This window comes from Lichenostomus cassidix, chromosome W (assembly GCF_008360975.1).
Source record: "Lichenostomus cassidix isolate B80296 chromosome W, HeHo_3.0, whole genome shotgun sequence".
Classification (NCBI taxonomy): domain Eukaryota; kingdom Metazoa; phylum Chordata; class Aves; order Passeriformes; family Meliphagidae; genus Lichenostomus; species Lichenostomus cassidix.
In genome coordinates this window covers 12519649-12539482 of record NC_139510.1, presented here as the reverse complement: position 1 = coordinate 12539482, position 19834 = coordinate 12519649, and the positions used below count along the sequence as shown (strand labels likewise).

General features: G+C 47.7%; 1 long non-coding RNA gene across 1 annotated transcript; it reads right to left on the bottom strand.

Moving 5' to 3' along the window:
* Window positions 1-2989: 2989 nt before the first annotated feature.
* LOC146425519 (uncharacterized) lies at window positions 2990-19062 on the bottom strand. The gene is made up of 3 exons (XR_014846606.1): window positions 18775-19062; window positions 16673-16741; window positions 2990-3317 (listed from the first exon to the last, which is right to left on the bottom strand). It is a non-coding gene; the product is annotated as an uncharacterized LOC146425519 (long non-coding RNA).
* Window positions 19063-19834: the final 772 nt, after the last annotated feature.

The window sequence follows — 19834 nt, the reverse complement described above, 5'->3', positions numbered from 1 at the left end:
TGGGCAGCTGCCACTTCTACAGGATGCATATCCTGTACTATTTGATTTATGGCTCTTAGGTCCAGGACTAGCTGATATTCATCTGATTGTGGCTTTTTAACTGGTAAAATTGGAGTGTTATACTTGGATTGACAACCTCAACCTCAAAGTAATCCAAACCTTAAAAATTTCTCAATAACTGGCTCTAGTCCTTTTCTGGCTTCTAATTGAATAGGGTATTGTTTTTGCCTTACCGGTCTGGCATCTGGTTTTAACTGGATCGTTACTGGTTCTGCTTCCCCTGGTCTTCCAGAAGTGCCAGTAGCCCATACCAAAGGAATTATGGCATTTTCCACTTCTTCAGGTATTTCTGGGTCCTTTTGTTCCTGTAATGCAAACACTTGCACCTCCAAGGCTTTTTCTTCAGGTATATGCCCTTGGATCTGTCCTTTTTCAAACGTTATTTGTGCATTTAATTTGCTTAGCATGTTTTCTTGGGGATATCTTTTTATCCCATCCCATCTTTGGGTTTTTTTTGTTCTTTTTGTTTTGTGTCTGGGATGGTCGTCATCCCCCCCCTTCCATCTCCAGAATCTCTCGATAGGTGGCACCCAGCCTGGGATTTCCTGCAAGAGTTGGGAAGGGAAGGGAAGGGAAGGGAAGGGAAGGGAAGGGAAGGGAAGGGAAGGGAAGGGAAGCTCGGCCCTTTCTGGCCATGCGGTGCATTCGACTAGCCAGGCAGCAGGGTCTCAGCAGAGATACTGTTGCATGATGGGTTTGCCTGTTTCTTTTGTGTTTCTTTCTCCTTCGGCACTGTGACTAGGCTTACTGGCTCGTTTTTCTCTGCCTCTCTGCTTTTCTGGGATCCCAGAGCCAGTGCGTGCCAAGCCTGGACCTGGGACCAGGGTACCCCGTCCCCTGCTGGAAGCCACCCCCCCCAGCACAGCCTGACCCAGGGACTAGCCATCATTGGTGAGCTATCCAGGGGAGAGATTGCCCACTCAACCCCTGCCGTTTTTCTGCTTCTGCTCTGGGTTTCTTGCTACATTGTAACCCAACACCGCATGCCTGCTGGGACGCCTGGCGGTTCCAGTTACAGCTGCCAAGTTTCTGATATATCTCATCTACCACTCCGGGACTTTGCTCATCCCTGCCTTCCCAGCTCGCTACTCTGAAGTTCCTGGTACAGCTCCTTTTGTTATCCAGAGGGGGCACCAGAATCAGCTCTCCCTGTGAATTCATAAAGGAAGCCCCTTCTCCATCCATTCCTGCCGAGAGAGACTAGGAGAATGGTCTTACTTCCTTTTTCCCTGTGGCTCAAATTATGGGCATGCTTTGCTCACTTAACACTCCTTTACACATATTCAGTACCGAGTAAGTTGCTCCTGTGTCTATTAAAAATTGTACTTTTTCATTCTCAAACGTTACTGTAACAAGGGGAATAATTTGGGAAATCTTTCAAGCTATTCCCCGGCCCCCACCAATTTAAATCCTGATCAAGTGTAAGTAGTCTTTCTATTTGTGGGATCTCCCTGCTTTAAGGATTTCCCACTTGATTTAGGGGTCTAGAAGTTGGATAATGATTTACTAAAAGCTGCTTGCTAAAAACAATACATTGTTTGCTTAATGGTTTTTACGCTTGCCAAGCAGAAAGGGAGGATGCAAAAAGGAATGCAAAACCATTGATATGAGTAAAACAACCATGACTGAATATCCTGCTTTCAGACCCTAGAACTGGCTTGAGTCAGCTCTAAGGTTTGGACTTGGACCAGGAACTCAGGGAGCATGCGCAAGGAGACAGGGTGAAGAGTTCATCCCAAGGAATGCTTCTTACTTCCTCCACTAGAGACCACCAAAGACCACCGGCTCAATTAATCAAGTGGCACTGCACAAGTGTGAGCATATTTAAATGAACTTTGAACTCATTATAATATGAAGCAGGGATAGGTAATGAATATGTATAGGGGCATTGTGTAACTTCATGCATATGTAACCGTAACCTAATATAAACCCAGTGAAGTGCTGCTTAAGTGTGCATGCTTTCAGAGGGGCTACCCCCATGCACCTCCAGCTGGAATAAAAAGCATACCTACTTCATAACTTTCTGAGTTGTGGAGTCTATCCACGCCTCACACTTGTCCTGCATTTTGCTGGGAGTCTTGTTTCCAGCGCCCTTTTTGCTTACAATATGCACATTGATCCTTCCCTAGATGCAAAAAGTTGCCAGTTAAAATCTGATTTCCTTGCTGAAGAAAGGGTCTCCTTCCTCCCCTTATGTTACCTCTGCCTCCCTTTCAATTGCCATTGCCATCAGCTGAACTTGTGTCATCCCTCTTTTATTCTTTCTTTTCCTTCCCTTTCTTTTCTACCTCATCCATATCATTATATAGTTTCCAAGCTACTACCAATAAATTATCTATTGATCTAGCATCCACTCCTTCCATCCTTTGCAATTTCTTCTGAATATCAGAGGTTGATTGTCCCATGAAAAGAGTTACAAATGTTAAATTATCAGCTTCCCTTTTTTGGGTCCAAATCTGTCCATTTACAAGCAGTTTCACACAAATGTTCATAAAATGCAGATGGACTCTTGTCCTTCACTTGTATTACTTGATACAATTTGGATAAATTCTTTAGTTTTGGAATTGCATTCCTTACTCTGTGTAACACAAGCCTCTGCTATTCAGTTATCAATAGCCTTTGTGCTTGATCATTGGGATTGTGCTGATTTGAAAATAAACCAGCGGAAAAAATGAACCCCACACAAATAGCTTGAGAGAGATTTCAGGTCAGAGTTACAATTTACTAGAAAGATTGCAATAAATGCAATGATACAGAAAAAAATGGCTTAAACCCACAAAGTCAGAGTACAACCTGGCACCCTGTTGGTCAGGATGGTGGTCACAGTCCAATTAAGCAGTGGTTGCAGTCTTGTCAAAAGTGATGGTCCTGTGCAAGGTCTGATCCTCCTCTGGGTCCACTGAGCGGTGGTGCTGCTGGTGGTGTCAGATACAGGGAAGAATGCTCAGTACCTCCCCCAGGGCGAGGAGTTTCACAATGGAGTGATGTAATCCTGTGAGTCATAGGATATCTTCGGAGTCCTTGATGGTCATTCCAGCAGCCTATTCTGTTGATGCCATTCAGTTCTTGATGGCCCATTAGCAAAGATGACCCCCTCAGGATGAGTGGTACTGCTGCTTGCCCGGAGGGAGTTATCACAGCAGAGTCATTGGTATGAAGAAAAATAAACATTACCCATCCTCGCAGGGTTGCCTCTTTTTCCTTATCTCATTTAACACCCAGCTTGTAAACTGAGGGGTCGGGTGTGCACTGGGCAGCTACTGTGAACCACCCATCATTAACAGTTTGTCAGAAAATTATGCAGAGGGGAGTAGAATACACAGTTTGGTTGCACCCCACATTAGCACTCTCCTTCTGTAACCCAGGACAGGATTCCACCCAGAATTAGTGGCAGGGAAATGATCTTTAACCCTCCCACCCTGGGCATCCCTAGCATGTACTTTTTCAGCTTCCTCCTTTGCCAACACAGTCCGGTGCTCCTCATATATTAAAAGTGTTCCTAATTTAACCTGAAGGTCCTGCCAATCGGGATCATGATTTTCAATAATGGTTTCCAAAAGTTTCATTACTTTCTCTGGATCCTCCTTATATGTCCCAGCCATTTCTTTCCATGCTGACAAGTCAGCCATGGAGAAAGAAACTTTAAAAAAAACAGATTTCCCATACGGATCTACTGCCTATCTTAGGGGAGCCTCCATTGCTGTCCCCTTTCCTCCTAGTTCATCTAGAAATTAGGCTAAAATGATCCACACTTTCTCCATCATCCTCATCACTTAAAGCCTCTCCATGCTCCGAAGGAGCAGCTACAGAAGCTCCTTGTGTGATAAGTAAAACTTGGTTCGCAAAACCGCAAGAAAGAGGAAGAGGGGCCCCAACCCTACACACCCTATCAAGACATCTGTTTCGGGTTAATGATAAGATTTTTTTTTTCTGAGAGCGAAGGGCTTTGACACTTTTTTTCTTACTCTCAACAGAATTTTTTAGATGGAAGTGAAGAAAAAATTATTTATTTAACAAAACTATGCAGAGTGTTCTACAAGGCACAGGGGAAGGGGAAAAAACAAGGTGGAAGGTAGTTATTTAACTTGATTAAAAAGTTTTTTTTTTAGATGCAGTTTCTTTCTTCTTCGCCCCCCACCCGGGGTTGGGTGGAGCTCTTTGGAGAGCTCTGTTGTTTTTTGGTCTTCTTGGGTCTCTGGGTGGCAAAGCAGATCGAAGAGAAGGGGTTTAAACGAGGAAAAAGAAGAAGAATGGAAAAAACGGGAACAGAGCTCACTCTGACCCCCGTCTAGTACGCAGTTTTTGCCGGGCGACGAATTTTCTCCTGGAGCAAGGCTTGGAGAAAATGTTTTTAAAACAACTCGTGTTTTTCTCTGCGGCTGGGTGCAGTTAAAGAGACAGGACTACACATTTTTATACTTTTTTTTTTTTTTGGGCATATAAGCCAACGATAGGGGATAAAGGATTATCATATCATCAATCCAAGACAACATCCTGTTTGTTCACAAAGCCGAATAAAGAAAGGAAGGGGGCCCCTACCCTGCACATCCTGTATCCTGTATTTGCTGGGAGTGGGCTGCTTGTAGAATTCCGCTTGGGGGGGGGCACTGCAGACGTGCGAGAAAGAAGAGGAGTCTGCCTCCCACGACCACCGAAGGGCAGAAGAAGACCCCACTAGCAATACTACAACACAGGCGCTGTACCAACTCCGGAAGCTATACGTGGCCAAAAAATAGAGACTGCATAAAAAGGGGGACTCTGACTATCTCGGTGCGGTGTCGTGGGCAGAGCACAGACTCTCCGGCCACCCAGCGCTGCTTTGCTCACTACTCGCTTGCTTTAAATAAATCAAATTATACTTAATTGGACATTGTCTCTGATTGATTATTGAGACCTAATTTATAACAAATTGGTGCCGTGACTCGGATAAGGGCAATTCTTTGGAGACCCCTCAAGGGGAGGTGCCCCGTTGTCACAACGGCCCGGAGAGGGTACTCCTTTGAAACCCTTACCGATGAACCTAAATTTCGGGTAGTGAGCAAAGGAAAACCCCTTAATCTTTGTGCACGAAGCTCCGAACAAAGATGCGAGAAGCGTGAGTATGTGTTAAGAATAACACAGGGGATTCGTTCGGTTGGGGTGTCCCAGAGTGTGGTGCGTGAGACGTCCAAGTGGGGACGAGGCGAGTGCGGACTCCTTTGTAGTGCGGTTCCCATAGCCCACAAGGGACTGGGCCACGACCTGGAGGACCGGGTAAGTGTGTGTCTGAAGGCACTCTGGAAGATGGGACAGAGGAAGAGCAAGCCCTCTGGTCCCATGGGGGGGGTCCCAAGTAAAACTCCCTGATATACATCCAGACAGCCCCTTGGGGTTGATGATAAAATATTGGGATGATTATCCCTCAAGAAAAGGAAAAACTAAGGCAAAAATGATAAATTATTGCATGGCAGTTTGGGGCGGTCAACAAATTAGGGGGGACCACCTCTATTGACCGGTATTCGGATCTTTTGAGGATTGGATTTGTCAGGCATTAAACGTCTATGTAAATTCTAAAACACCTTTAAACCAAGAGGAAACTGAATATGCTGCCCTATGGATAGTCAATGAAACCAGGGCAAGCTTGTTTGTCTTAAATAGAGAAAAACCTAAGAAAAGAAACATAAAAGAAATGCCTCCATCATATATCCCTCCACCTCCTCCACCAGATCCTGTTCCACCTCCCCCAGTCCAGCCCTTACCAGTCCCAAATGCGCCACAAATACCCGCGGACGACGACACTCTACCCACTGAGCGGCGGGTCACCAGAAGTCAAACGAGAACTAATACGTACCCCCTCAGGGAAGTGGGCATGGGCATGGTTAATCAGCCTGGAGGAGGACAAGCGCCTGGTATAGGATATATAGCAGTCCCCTTGAATTCGGCAGATGTTAGAGAATTCAAAAAGGAAATGGGACACCTATTAGAAGACCCATTGGGAGTAGCCGAGAGAGTAGATCAATTTTTAGGTCCAAATATTTACACCTGGGAGGAGATACAATCAATATTGGGCATTCTATTCACGGCAGAAGAGAGAAGAATGATAAGAGCAGCGGGGATGAGGATTTGGGAAAACACTCATCCACAGGGCCCTATTGGTGATGTGAAATGGCCCCTTCAATGGCCTAATTGGAATAACCAGGATCCAAACGATAGGGCACATATGCAGGACCTAAGAACCATTATTGTTCAGGGAATTAAAGAAGCTGTCCCAAGGGGACAAAATATGACAAAAGCATTTAATGAACAGCAAAAGAAAGACGAGGACCCTACCTAATGGTTGGAGAGACTCCGAAGAAATTTACAATTATACTCCGGAGTAGATCCTGCTTCCCCGGTAGGGCAGGCCTTGTTGAAAACACAGTTTGTGGCAAAGGCATGGGTGGACATTAGGAAGAAGTTAGAAAAATTGGAGGATTGGCAAAACTGAGGTCTTGATGAATTGTTAAGAGAAGCACAGAAAGTATATGTAGCAACGTGGGTTTTAGGATTCCATGTGCTCCTTTGTTCCTCTGCTTTGTATACCATTGGTTCATTTTGAAATATGCTCTGCTGTACCTCAAAACCTATTGGTGTGTACCCTCCTGCCCATCTTCCCTTTGCCCTCCTGGGACTGGCTCAGAGAGAGCCAGCCCCTGTCCCCTCTCCTTCCCCTTAAAAGGCAGAGCCTGGATCACCTCGTGGTCTTTGCATCTCTGGGCTGCTAGCATCCCCTACCTGCCTTGTCTCCCTTCCCTCTTCTCCTTCCCTGTGACCCTTTCCCCTGTTACCCCGAAATAAACCTCTAGCAGAACAGAGATGCAGTCCAGTTCTTTCCTAGTCTCCTATATTCCTGCTTGAATTGACGCGGTTAGAAGACTGCCGCCATGCCACAGAACCTCGGGGGCCGCCCGCCCCAGATCCGGTGGGATTTACAAGAACCAGAGACCCGGTCCGGGGGGCAGCCAGCCTGTGCCACCCTCCCGGACCGCGAAACAACAAATGGTGCCGAGACCCCGGAAAAATTCCATCGAATCAGCTTGCTTTACCGTGAAAGAACCATTTCGCCGTTTCGCCGCTTTCCCGCCGCTCCTCGCCGCTGCTGCATGCCGCTGGATTCCTGCCGCGCTGAAGCTTCAAGCCACTGACGCCGGTTCAGCTGTGGCAGCGACGCACTGCCCCAGGAAGCGGAGCCCCCGGGGTGGCCCGGCGCCGCGTGCGGGGTGGGGCGGCCGCGGCGGCTGCAGCGGGGCCAGGCTGCTCGCCCGCCGCCGCCGAGCCACGGGCGCTGGGTGCCCGCCGCTGCCTTCCCCATCCCGTGGCCCCGGGGGGCCCGGGGCGGGGCGGGACCCGGCGCCAAGCCGCTGCCGCTGCCCGGAGAAAACAGGGGCCGCCGACACCGCCAGCCCCGCTGGCGACACGCCGCCCGGCACAGCATGCGCGGCCCCGGACCCACGGGGCGGCAAGGCAAGACCACGCCGCGGCGAGACCACGCGGCGCCCGCCATTTTGGTGGTGAGAGCCACATGGCGGCAGACATCTTGGATCACCGCACGGCAGGACGGTGGGCGGGGCCGCCCCTGGACCGGTGCGGCGGCAGGAGCTGCTCCACTGCTCCACACCAGGATTTTCACATCTGCTGCCTCCGAGGAACTGCGATTTCAGTGGTGGGAATCTTTTAACCGCCCAGGAGAGACTTTTATAAGAAAGTCCCTGCAATTCCCAGGAATCTCTGCCGAAGCTGGGTTTAGTTGCTGACGGAATAAGGCTCAACACAGGACTGGGGAACCGGGTCATAGAGACCGTAGGCGCTAGGTGAGAGCGCGGGCCGGACTGTGAACCACGGGGACCAGAGTTGACCCGTTCTGCCTGTGGAGAGGGCCACGGGGGACGGGCAGATTTGCTGATTTTGCTAGTAATTTTGAGTTGGGTGACCAGCTAAGGCTTTAAGGGACCCCCTTATTATGTCGCGTTTTAGTTTCCCAAGTTTTTAAGCAGTCAGCAAATCTCCCTTATTTCCCAGCTAATTATTTTTTGTGTTTTCCATTAGCAGTTAGGCAGAGGTGAGCTTTGAAGGGCAGGTACCGTGGGGAGGTGGGAGCCCCCTAGGTATCTCCTCCTCAAAAAGGAACGAACTTTATCCCCTCTTTTTGAGTTAAAATGTTTTATTTCAACCTTTGGGGGACTGCAAGGTGATCCCTTATCAGTCCCCTTCCTGACCCCCGTTTTTAACTTTCCTTTCCCCACCTTCCCTCTTCCCTCTAACCCTCAGGAGAGTTTCTAGCAAACTGCAAACTGTTTCTCTATAAACACTGGGTTACTTCCGTTTTCCCAGGCTTTTTGCTAGCTTCTCTGTCCCTGCTAGAGGGAGACTGATCACCTCCTGCTAGCCCTCACCCTAAACTCTCTTCCTCACCCTCTTTTCCTACCCTCTCTTCCCTAAACAGCCTCATAACACCAAGGCTCACTTTCAAGATGGCGGAGGCCATGCTTCCGAGACCTTCTCCTTCCCAGCATGCTCAGCCCTTCCTGGCTGTGTAGGCTCCGCCCCTTCTCACACGTCAGCACGCTCCGCCCCCTTACATCACAGGGCGGCGAAGCGTGGGAAAATCCCACCCCTAGGTTCCCACGCCAAAACCGGAAGTGCTGGGGAGGGGGAGCACAGCCAGCCTGGCCTTGCAGGCTGGTAAGAAGAATGATGGGTGGGTGAGAAATGCTTTTGTAAATTGTGAGTAGCCAGTGTTTTCCATCAGACACTGACAGCTTGTCAAAAAGTAATAATTGTGTTCTGAGTTTTATTTCCCAAGCAAAAGAACCTTTCCCTATTGGCTCAACCAGCAGTCTGTGTTCCAATCAGCAACAGAAGCAACAACCATCCAAGAACTGCTGTCCAGCTTTGCCAATTTGCTGCAAAGACATTCCAACTTGAAGAAACTTACCAGCAGCCAAGGGAAATGCATACCAACATATATGGACTCCAATGACTTTATTTTTGATTTTGAAATCCCCTGAAACAATCCTCTGGGTTCAAACCAATAGATTTAACTGTGTATAATTTATCTCAACAACTGCTTCATTTTTCTTTTATATATACAGAAACGGGGAATTGTAGCAACGTGGGTTTTAGGATTCCATGTACTCCTTTGTTCCTCTGCTTTGTATACCATTGGTTCATTTTGAAATATGCTCTGCTGTACCTCAAAACCTATTGGTGTGTACCCTCCTGCCCATCTTCCCTTTGTCCTCCTGGGACTGGCTCAGAGAGAGCCAGCCCCTGTCCCCTCTCCTTCCCCTTAAAAGGCAGAGCCTGGATCACCTCGTGGTCTTTGCATCTCTGGGCTGCTAGCATCCCCTACCTGCCTTGTCTCCCTTCCCTCTTCTCCTTCCCTGTGACCCTTTCCTCCGTTACCCCAAATAAACCTCTAGCAGAACAGAGATGCAGTCCAGTTCTTTCCTAGTCTCCTATATTCCTGCTTGAATTGACGCGGTTAGAAGACTGCCGCCATGCCACAGAACCTCGGGGGCCGCCCGCCCCAGATCCGGTGGGATTTACAAGAACCAGAGACCCGGTCCGGGGGGCAGCCAGCCTGTGCCACCCTCCCGGACCGCAAAACAACAAGTATACGTTAGAAGGGATGACGAAAGTCACAAAAAGCAAGTCAGGATGATGGTTGCGGCTATATGAGGGGGGCAGGGGGGGCGGTCTTAAGGGCCACCTAGGCAGAAAAGTGTACAAGGGAAGGGCGAGATAGTATGTTATTACTGTGGAAAGAAGGGACACATGAAGAAGGATTGTCACCAGCGTATGGTTGATAAAAAAATGTTTAAAGAGGATTAGGGATGTCAGGGGCTCTATCTGCTGGGGTCAAGGAAGACATCAGAGCCCCTGGTAAAACTGAAAGTAGGACCCCAGCAACAAGAATTTGAATTCTTGGTAGACTCTGGAGCAGAGCGCTCCACAGTACAAACACTACCCATGGGATGCAAAATATCCAAAGACACAGTCCAGGTAGTAGGAGCAAAAGGAGAACCTTTCGGGGTCCCCGTGATCAAAAATGTGTTATTCGAAGCAAATTCCAAATTGGGAATAGGCTCCCTCCTGTTAGTCCCAGAGGCAGAATACAATTTATTAGGAAGAGACCTAATGGTGGAATTGGGCATAGGATTAGAAATTAAAGAACAACAGATAAATATAAAGATTTGTTCTCTCAATGTGATAGATGAACAGCAAATAAACCCTGAAGTTTGGTATACTCCTGAGTCTGTTGGAAAATTGGATATTGAACCCTTTAAGGTTACTATCACTAATCCAGAAATTCCAATTAGGATAAAGCAATATCCCTTACCCAAAGATAGGTGACGGGGATTAAAGCCTGAAATCAAAAGATTGATAGAACAAGGAATTCTAGAGCCTTGTATGCCCCCATTTAATACTCCAATTCTGTCGGTGAAGAAACCAGATGGCAATTATCGATTAGTACATGACTTAAGAGAAATCAACAAGCGAACTGTTGAGCGGTTCCCCCTGGTGGCCAATCCTTATACTATCCTTAGTCAATTAGGTCCCAATGATTGTTGGTATAGTGTGATCTATTTGAAAGATGCATTTTGGGCTTGTCCACTAGATGAAAACTGTCACAACTATTTTGCATTCGAGTGGGAGGACCCAGACAGTCATGTAAAGCAACAACTACGGTGGACTGTCCTCCCCCAGGGGTTTACAGAATCCCCTAACCTGTTCGGGCAAGCCTTGAGTCAAATACTGCAGAATTATCAAGTGGAACCAGAAGTTAAGTTAATACAGTATGTAGATGACTTACTGATAGCAGGGAAGCAAGAGGAACTAGTAAGGCAAGAAAGTATCAAATTGCTAAACTTTCTGGGGACACAAGGGCTAAAAGTTTCCAAGTCAAAACTACATTTCACTGAGCAAGAAGTGAAATAGTTGGGACATAGACTAATAGGAGGAACTAAGAAATTAGACCCTGACAGGGTGCAGGGGATCCTGGCAATGCCAGCCCCCAAGACAAAATGGCAAATTCGACAACTATTGGGGCTATTTGGGTATTGCAGACAATGGATTGAAAATTACAGCCAAAAAGTAAAATTCTTATACGAAAAACTAACACGGGATGGATTAATGAAATGGACCCCCCAAGATGAAGACAGTTTTCAAAAATTAAAAAAAGAATTAGTAAATGCTCCGATATTGAGCTTACCGGATATTAAAAGACCCTTTTATTTGTTTGTAAATACTGAGGAGGGAACAGCATTTGGGGTACTAGCACAGGACAGGGCTGGAAGTAAAAAGCCGATTGCATACCTCTCCAAATTACTAGATCCAGTAAGTAAAGGCTGGCCTACTTGCTTACAAGTTGTAGCAGCAGCTGCAGTAATGGTGGAAGAAGCTTTGAAAATTACATTTGGGGGCGAGCTGAGGGTGATGTCTCCACACAACATTAGAAGCGTACTGAAACAAAAAGCTGAGAAGTGAATAAGAGATGCCCGGTTAGTAAAATATGAAGGAGTTCTGGTTGCATCCCCCAAACTTACTATAGAGGTTGCATCAGTACAAAACCCAGCACAATTCCTATACGGAAACCCTGAAAATAATGCTTTATGGCATGATTGTCTACAAACTATAGAAGAGCAAACAAAAATTAGACCGGATTTAGAAGAGGAAGAATTAGAAGAGGGAATGAAATTGTTTGTGGACGGTTCCTCACGGGTAATTGAAGGAAAACGTAAATCAGGGTATGCAATAATAGATGGAAAGAGGCTTGAAGTACTCCAGTCTGGCCCACTAAGTCCCAGTTGGTCAGCACAAGCATGTGAATTGTATGCAGTTCTAAGAGCTTTACAACTCATAGGAAAAGAGGCAGGAACCATATATACTGATTCTAAATATGCATTTGGAGTAATACACACATTTGGGAAAATTTGGGAGGAAAGGGGTCTCATAACTGTTGCGGTTTAGAGGATGTTGCAGCAGACATTACCCTAGAGCTTCTCTACCCAGCCCGGTTCAGCGCCTCAGTGCTCCAAACCCTCTGTCCCAGGGCTGGACACTGCGCTCTCACCAGCCGGGGAGCCATAAGGCTAACTCTGGTTCGTCTGCTTCCACAACCGGCGATGATAAAGGAGGCGAGGAGGGTCTATGCGTTGTGTCCATGGAAGATGTTTATTCGCATGGTGCAGCAGAGGCCAACGACCTCCCCGAGGCAGAGATGCCTCGAGGGCGAAGGCCTCACATGCTCAGCACATGTGGAGCATAGACACACATGGAGCATAGACGGCAAGATGGCGGAGGGTAAGGGGTTTTATAGGGAAACAGAGAGGGGCAGGGACAGCACACAGGCCCAGTGACCTCTGGGTACAGGGGAGGTACAGGGGCGGAGTTAGGAGTACAGGAACCAATAGGGGAAACCCGAGGGAGTGGCCAGGGCCACGTGGGGTTAGGGTATAGGAACCAATAGGGAAAACTGGGGGCGTGGCTAGGACCACGTGGGGTAGGGAAGGCAGGACAATAGGTGACAAGTACAGTCGTTAAGAAAGGGGTGTGGGGAACTTGCAGCTATTATCACAATACATAACATCGCAGGGAAAGAGCCTAGTCCATGAAAGACTAATTAAGGAAATTCTAAAGGCTATCCAGTTACCCTCCAAACTTGCTGTAGTACATGTAAAAGGGCACCAGAGGGGACTGGGAATGATAGTTCGAGGAAATAACCTTGCTGATGAGGAGGCTAAATGGGCAGCCCTGCTACCCCTCCGAGTAGGAAACCCCAGGGAAAAATGCACCACATGCAAAAATGATTTAGAAAGCTTCCCCTGCTATGCATGTTGGAAAGACCTTGGATGGGATGGCTTAGTCTGTGCATGTGAAAACCCTCTTAAAGACTGGTGTTATATACATGGCAAAGAAGGACCGACTCACTCAACTCAATTATCGAGATGCCCCCACACTCCCCAACTGTTAAGTTTTACTACAATTGAACAAGAAAAACTAAAACAAGCAGGCATTAAACCTAACTCAGAAGGAAAATGGCTCTTAGAAGATGATAGAGAGATCCTGCCAAAACCTATGGCCCTAAGGGTTTTGAGAAGACTTCATGAGAAAACACATTGGGGGACTCAAGCTCTAGTAGATCAGTTTGCCAATAAATATATGTGTATGGGTATTTACAATTTAGCCAAAGAGATAACTATGGGATGTGTCACTTGCCAAAAGGTTAATAAACAACAATTACGAGAAAGGAGACCTGGAGGAAGGGAGTTAGCACACAGACCCTTCTCCCACGTTCAAATTGATTTTACAGAATTGCCAACGGTTGGGAGGCATAAATATTTACTGGTTATGGTGGACCACCTTACCCAATTTGTGGAAGCTTTCCCAACAACAAGGGCCACTGCACAAACAGTTGCAAAAATTATTTATTAGAACAAATTGTACCAAGATATGGAATTATAGAAGTGATTGATTCGGACCGGGGACCACATTTTGTGTCCAAAGTCACTAAAATTATATCTGAGGCCCTGGGAATTACTTGGGAATATCACACTCCCTGGCATCCCCAAAGCTCGGGAAAGGTGGAAAGAATGAATGGGGAAATAAAGAAACAACTAACCAAATTAATGTTAGAAACCAAAATGAGCTGGGTCAAATGTTTACCACTGGCATTGTTAAATATTAGAACCCAACCCCGCACGGATATAGGGGTTTCTCCATATGAAATGTTATATGGGATGCCATTCGATTTGGAAATGCCCGTGGATCATCCAGCCATAGCAGATCTCCATTTACAATCCTATATTACCCGATTGGCAAGCCGGAGAGAGAAACTCCGCAAGAAGGGGTTGATAGCTCAACGACCGCCCCTATGGCTACCCATACATTTATTTCAACCTGGGGATGAGGTTTTAATAAAATCCTGGAAAGAAACATCTTTAACCCCTCAATGGGAAGGGCCATATGTTTTGTTGCTTACCACAGAGTCATCGGTCCGGACAGCGGAAAAAGGCTGGACCCACGCTAGCCGAGTGAAGAAATTCAACCGGGACCCCACGTGGAGAGTGGTAGAACAACCACAGGACTTAAAGATAAGGCTTAAGAAATCCTAACCTACCTGTGCATGAATCCTATAACCGTATACCTGAGAAACCATGATTTATTGTTTGGAAAATATGCTAGTAATTATATTGTTAAGTGCAACATCCATAATTGTAATTGCTACCCTTTTGTTTGCTTTATATGTAAGGTGTGCCAGGAACAATGGTGGACCCATTGCAAGGGGGGGGAGACCCCCTAAGGGAATTTGCCAAATGTGTTACCAATTAGAACGGGAACAAACTTAGCATATTTTGCAATCTAAAGTTCAATTGGGCCAACTGGAACAAGGGTCCCCAGAGTGGTGGGACATATATGCATATGGGATACACCAAGAGCTGTATTGTTACCACTCAAATGAACCCGCACCAATGGTGGCGAACATCATTGGCGGGGAGTGCAGAAAAGCCTTGGTCCATTTGCCTTGTGGTGGCCCCATGGTTAAACATGTCAACTGGGACAGCTACAAGAAAAGATCCTTTGTCCCTGAGACCCCTGAAGACTATCCTTGCTGCCGAGAAGATGGCTACCCCCGTGGCTCGCTGCAACCGAGTCGATGGGCGAGGCAGAGGGATATATACAGCCAGTGGGGTGAACATACATGGGACTATGAAAAGATCTGGCACGAGCTGCCCCAAATCGAGGAGGAACCCGAAACAGGCACCACTGTATAAGGCTAAAAAGGGGACCAAGGCAGGGTCTAAACAAACTAAAAGAACTCAAAAAGCACTGGGACCCCCATTTCCTTGCCACACCTATATCTTGCTTTTAAGCCTAGTATTTACATGTACTACCGCTGATGTGCACCCCCACCAACCTTTTCGCTGGACGTTAAGACAATGGGACAATCAAACCCTAATCCAAACCTGACTCTGACCGGGACAAATCAGTTTTAATGCATCCCTTTGTGCTTTAGCTCCTATAGAACCTTGTATGCTTGAAGGCAAGGGTTGGTATTTTTGCCCTAGTGCAAACCCCGGAAAGGGATATTGCAACCACCCAAATTCTTATTACTGTGCTTATTGGGGATGCGAAACCATAGCTTACCCCTGGCTCCCAAACGGAGACAAGCATATTGAAGTTGGGTGGGGACCTTATGGTTGTAATCCACCTGACTATAGTAGCCAGATTGGAAGGAGGGGAGCAGGGCCCAAAGTAACCTGTAAATGGTTATACATAAACATAACACAACCCCAAGATCCTACGTGGCTACTAGGCAAGACCTGGGGTATAAGGTACTGGGAATCAGGAACCGACAGAGGTGGTCTTATCTTTATAAAGAAGGAACCTCTCCCCAATGACCCCGAGCCAGTGGGACCAAACCGGGTCATAACAGACATAATAAATACTGAAGCAGATGGATTAGGCATAGACCATGAGGAAAGTACCACCATATCCAAAACCGAAATACCCCCAACCCCCTCGGGAGAAATAACTGATGAATTATGGAGACTTATGGTAGCCAGCTATAAGGTCCTAAATAAAACACACCCAGAATTAACAGACCACTGCTGGCTATGCTATAACACCAGACCACCCTTCTATGAAGCTATGGGGACGATTGAAAAAGCTAGAAGGATAAATGGGAGCAACCCTGCTCAATGTCTGTGGAAATCTGGCAAAAGAACAAAACCTGGCATCACATTAGCGCAGGTATCAGGAGAAGGAAGGTGCATAGGAAAAATCCCATCTTCTAAAATGCACCTATGTAAAGTAACAATGCAAGCCCAAAAACCAAAAGAGCCGGCAGATTGGCTATTACCAGCTAAAAATGCTAAATGGGTATGTGCAAGTGTAGGGGTAACTCCCTGTATTCCCTTAAAGGAGTTTAATCAATCAGACTATTGCATACAAGTAGTAATAGTGCCAAGAATCACCTACCACCCAGGTGATTACATATATGACCACCATTCGGTCCCAGGGCACCACCTTATAAAAAGAGAACCTATTACAGCTATAACTATCGCAACCCTATTAGCATTAGGCACAACAGGAGCAGCCACAGGCATAGCCTCCCTTGTAAAACAAGACAAAGAATTTGCCAATTTACGGGAAACCGTAGATGAAGATACAGCCAAAATCGAAAGTTCTATCAGTGCCTTAGAAACATCATTGAGGTCCTTATCTGAAGTGGTGCTCCAAAATAGGAGAGGATTAGAGTTACTGCTAGCCCAAGAAGGAGGACTGTGCGTTGCCCTAAAAGAGGAATGTTGTGTTTATGCAGACCATACAGGGGTTGTTAGAGATGCAATGTCTGAGCTCCGGAAAGAACTGGAGAAGCGAAGGAGAGAAAGAGTCGACAGAGCTGGTATGAAAGCTGGTTCAATACCTCCCCGTGGCTAACGACCCTACTCTCCACACTGGCAGGGCCCCTAGTAGTAATTGTGCTAACTTTGACTTTTGGACCATGCATTTTTAACCGGCTGATAGCTATAGTTAAAGGAAGACTGGAGGCGGCGCATTTAATGTTAGTTAGAGCAAAATATAAAACCATACCTGAACAACAAGAGAGTGAGATGGAAGAAGAGTTGATCTTAAGCCGTGAAGCATTAAGGTGATTCTGCAAACAAAATGGTAATAAAGAGAGGGGGGAATTGTGATAAGTAAAACTTGGTTCGCAAAACTGCAAGAAAGAGGAAGAGGGGCCCCAACCCTACACACCCTATCAAGACATCCTGTTTGTTCACAAAGCCGAATAAAGAAAGGAAGGGGGCCCCTACCCTGCACATCCTGTATCCTGTATTTGCTGGGAGTGGGCTGCTTGTAGAATTCCGCTTGGGGGGCACTGCGGACGTGCGAGAAAGAAGAGGAGTCTGCCTCCCACGACCACCGAAGGGCAGAAGAAGACCCCACTAGCAATACTACAACACAGGCGCTGTACCAACTCTGGAAGCTATACGTGGCCAGAAAATAGAGACTGCATAAAAAGGGGGGACTCTGACTGTCTCGGTGCGGTGTCTTAGGCAGAGCACAGACTCTCCGGCCACCCAGCGCTGCTTTGCTCACTACTCGCTTGCTTTAAATAAATCAAATTATACTTAATTGGACATTGTCTCTGATTGACCATTGAGACCTAATTTATAACACTTGCACCCCTTCAACTCTGGTCTGTTCCTTTGCCTAGAGGCCACCAAAAATTAAACATCCTCATCTTCTGATCTTTGTTTCAACTTTTGTGTTGGGGATGGTTTGTATCCCATAGCCATTTTTTGTGTTCAGAATTGTCACTGCCCCCCCCGCCCCCGCTTGGGGATATCGCGATGGGTGAAGGGTGGCCCAGGATCCTGTGGGGATTTGGGGGCCAGGGGCTGCTCTTCCTTCTGGTGGGGGTGATGGACATGGCAACCACGTGACACGGTGGGGGAATCTGACCTGAGATCCTGTTGCCCTGTGGTTTTTGGGTTTGTTTGTTTTCTTCTTTCAGTACTGTGATCAGGGCCTGCCGGCTTGCTTCTCTGCTCCTCTGCTGCTTGGGAGCCCAGAGCTGGTGCGTGGGGTGCCAAGACCCGGGAGCCAGGAGCACCCCCCACCGGGCCGTTCCCTCTGTGCAGCAGCCTGACCTTGGGACCAGCCGTTGCCAGTGAGCTGTGCAAAAGAGCAATACCCCGCCCAGCCCCTTGCTATTTTCTGCTGCTGCTTCAGGGGGTTTTGCTACACTTTAGCTCAATGCCCCCCATCTGCCCGGACCACTGCTGCTCCTGCCAATTCTTCAGGGTTTTTGATACACTTTGAATTGCTGGCCCAGGATCTGCTCGCTTCTGCTGTTCCAGCCCGCTGCTCCAAGGTTCCTGCTACAGTCCAGCTTGCTACCCGGAGTGGCACTGAGACTGGCTGCTCCCTGTGAGTTTTGCAAGGGGAGCCGTCTCCCCTCTCCCCCATCACCTGAGCTGCCATTGCCAGGTGGAGAGGTTGCTGAGCTCGTGCCACAGCGCCCCCTGCAGCCGCGGGGGGAATCATGGTGATGCCTGATGGGTTTTTTGTCCTTTTTCATTATACTTTTATACCCTTTTTATATACTTTATACCCTTTCCCATTCCTGTACTTTTTACTCCCTATATCTTAGCCCACATGTTTATAACCCTTGTATTCTAGCCTAGTTCAGAATTCTTTAGGGAAGACAAAATATCCCCACAATCTCAAGAATGTGAGGCACCAACCTTGAACGGAGCCTCATCTCTGGAACATGTTTTTGTAAACTAAGTTGTAGTCTTTTTGGGGGGGAGGTAATTAGAATAAGGGGGCAATTACTTCAGGCAGGAGGAGAGGGGACCCCGAGTTTCGATTTTGGACCGAGAAACACCCTGCTGTACCCCCCCCTTGCCAGCACTACGGGAGGGAAGCGGTGGTCCGAGATTGTGAAAACCGGGGAGTTTCCGAAAAACCTACCGCAGAAACACAGCAGGAGAGGTAAGATCAAAAAGGTTTTTTACGGTTTTATTGCTAGCTAGTATCTGGGGGAGATCTCTATCTGGGGGAGATCTCCATCTGGGCAGGAGGGTGGCCAGGGAGGCCATAAAGGAGGGGTTTTTACAACCTACTCTGCTCCCGCAGGGGGGCTGTGAGGAGAAGGGGATGTTCTTCGTTATTACTCACAGGAGCTGCGTAGTGGCTCACAGGGGGTCGTAGCTCACAGAGAGCTGTGGCCCACGGGTTGGGAGTGTGAGTTTGAATACCGAAGGGTGGTGATTCGAATCTCACCACAGTTTCTAAGCTGCGCACGCGTGGTCTTTCAAGCTTGTTTTCTTTACTCTGCTGGGCGTGGGAACCGCGGGTTGGTTTTTCGCACTGGTCTCTAGGCTAAGAACTTTTTCCTACTGTTTCTTTCTGTCTATAAGCAAAATATGGGTGGTGTATTATCTACCAACCCAAAAATCCTGCAGGATTCCCTGCTGGGTCTAATCTTAAAAAACTGGCACATCCTAACAGGGAAAAGCACCGCCCCGTACACAGGAGAACTAACTAGGCTTTCGCTGTGGGTGTGGCCTGTGTTGAAACTGGAGGGGGGAGGGAAATGGCCCCGTTTAGGCAGTCTGGATAATGAACTTATTACAAAGCTACTCGTAGAACTTCGAGTTCAGGGCAGGTTTAATGAGTTAAAATATGCAGAATTGTTTTCTATATTTCTAAATCAAAAAGAGGCGTACAAACAAATGAAAGAGAACCGCTTTGAAATGGCTTACAAAAGATGGAAAAGAAAAAAGATAGACAAAAACAGCCTCCAACAAGGGATGAGGAGATAGATATGACAGACATGGATTTGGTAGCACCCGCTTTATCACATCCCCAGCCGCAACAGGGGCCAGACGGGCCTGGAGGGGGAAGCTGGCCAGTGCCCCCTCCCCCTCCTCCTCCTTCCCCTCCTCCTCCTCCTCCACCATTGCGGCTGTCTGCCCCCCCCTTCACCTTCTTGATGCAGAGCAAAGGACAGGGGAGGCGTGGCCTCCTCCCCCTCCTCTGCCGCCCTCCCCAGATCGCTCTGATGACGAGGATGAGGGCCAAGCGGGTGTGGATCAATCCCCGCCTGCCCGCCGCACTGAGGGTAAGAGCAGGGGCAGAGGCAAGGGCGGAAGCAGGGGCACAGCAGGAGTGGATCAATCTCTGCCCGCTCACTGCACTGAAGGCGGAGACAGGGGCCGAGGCAAGGGCGGAGCCG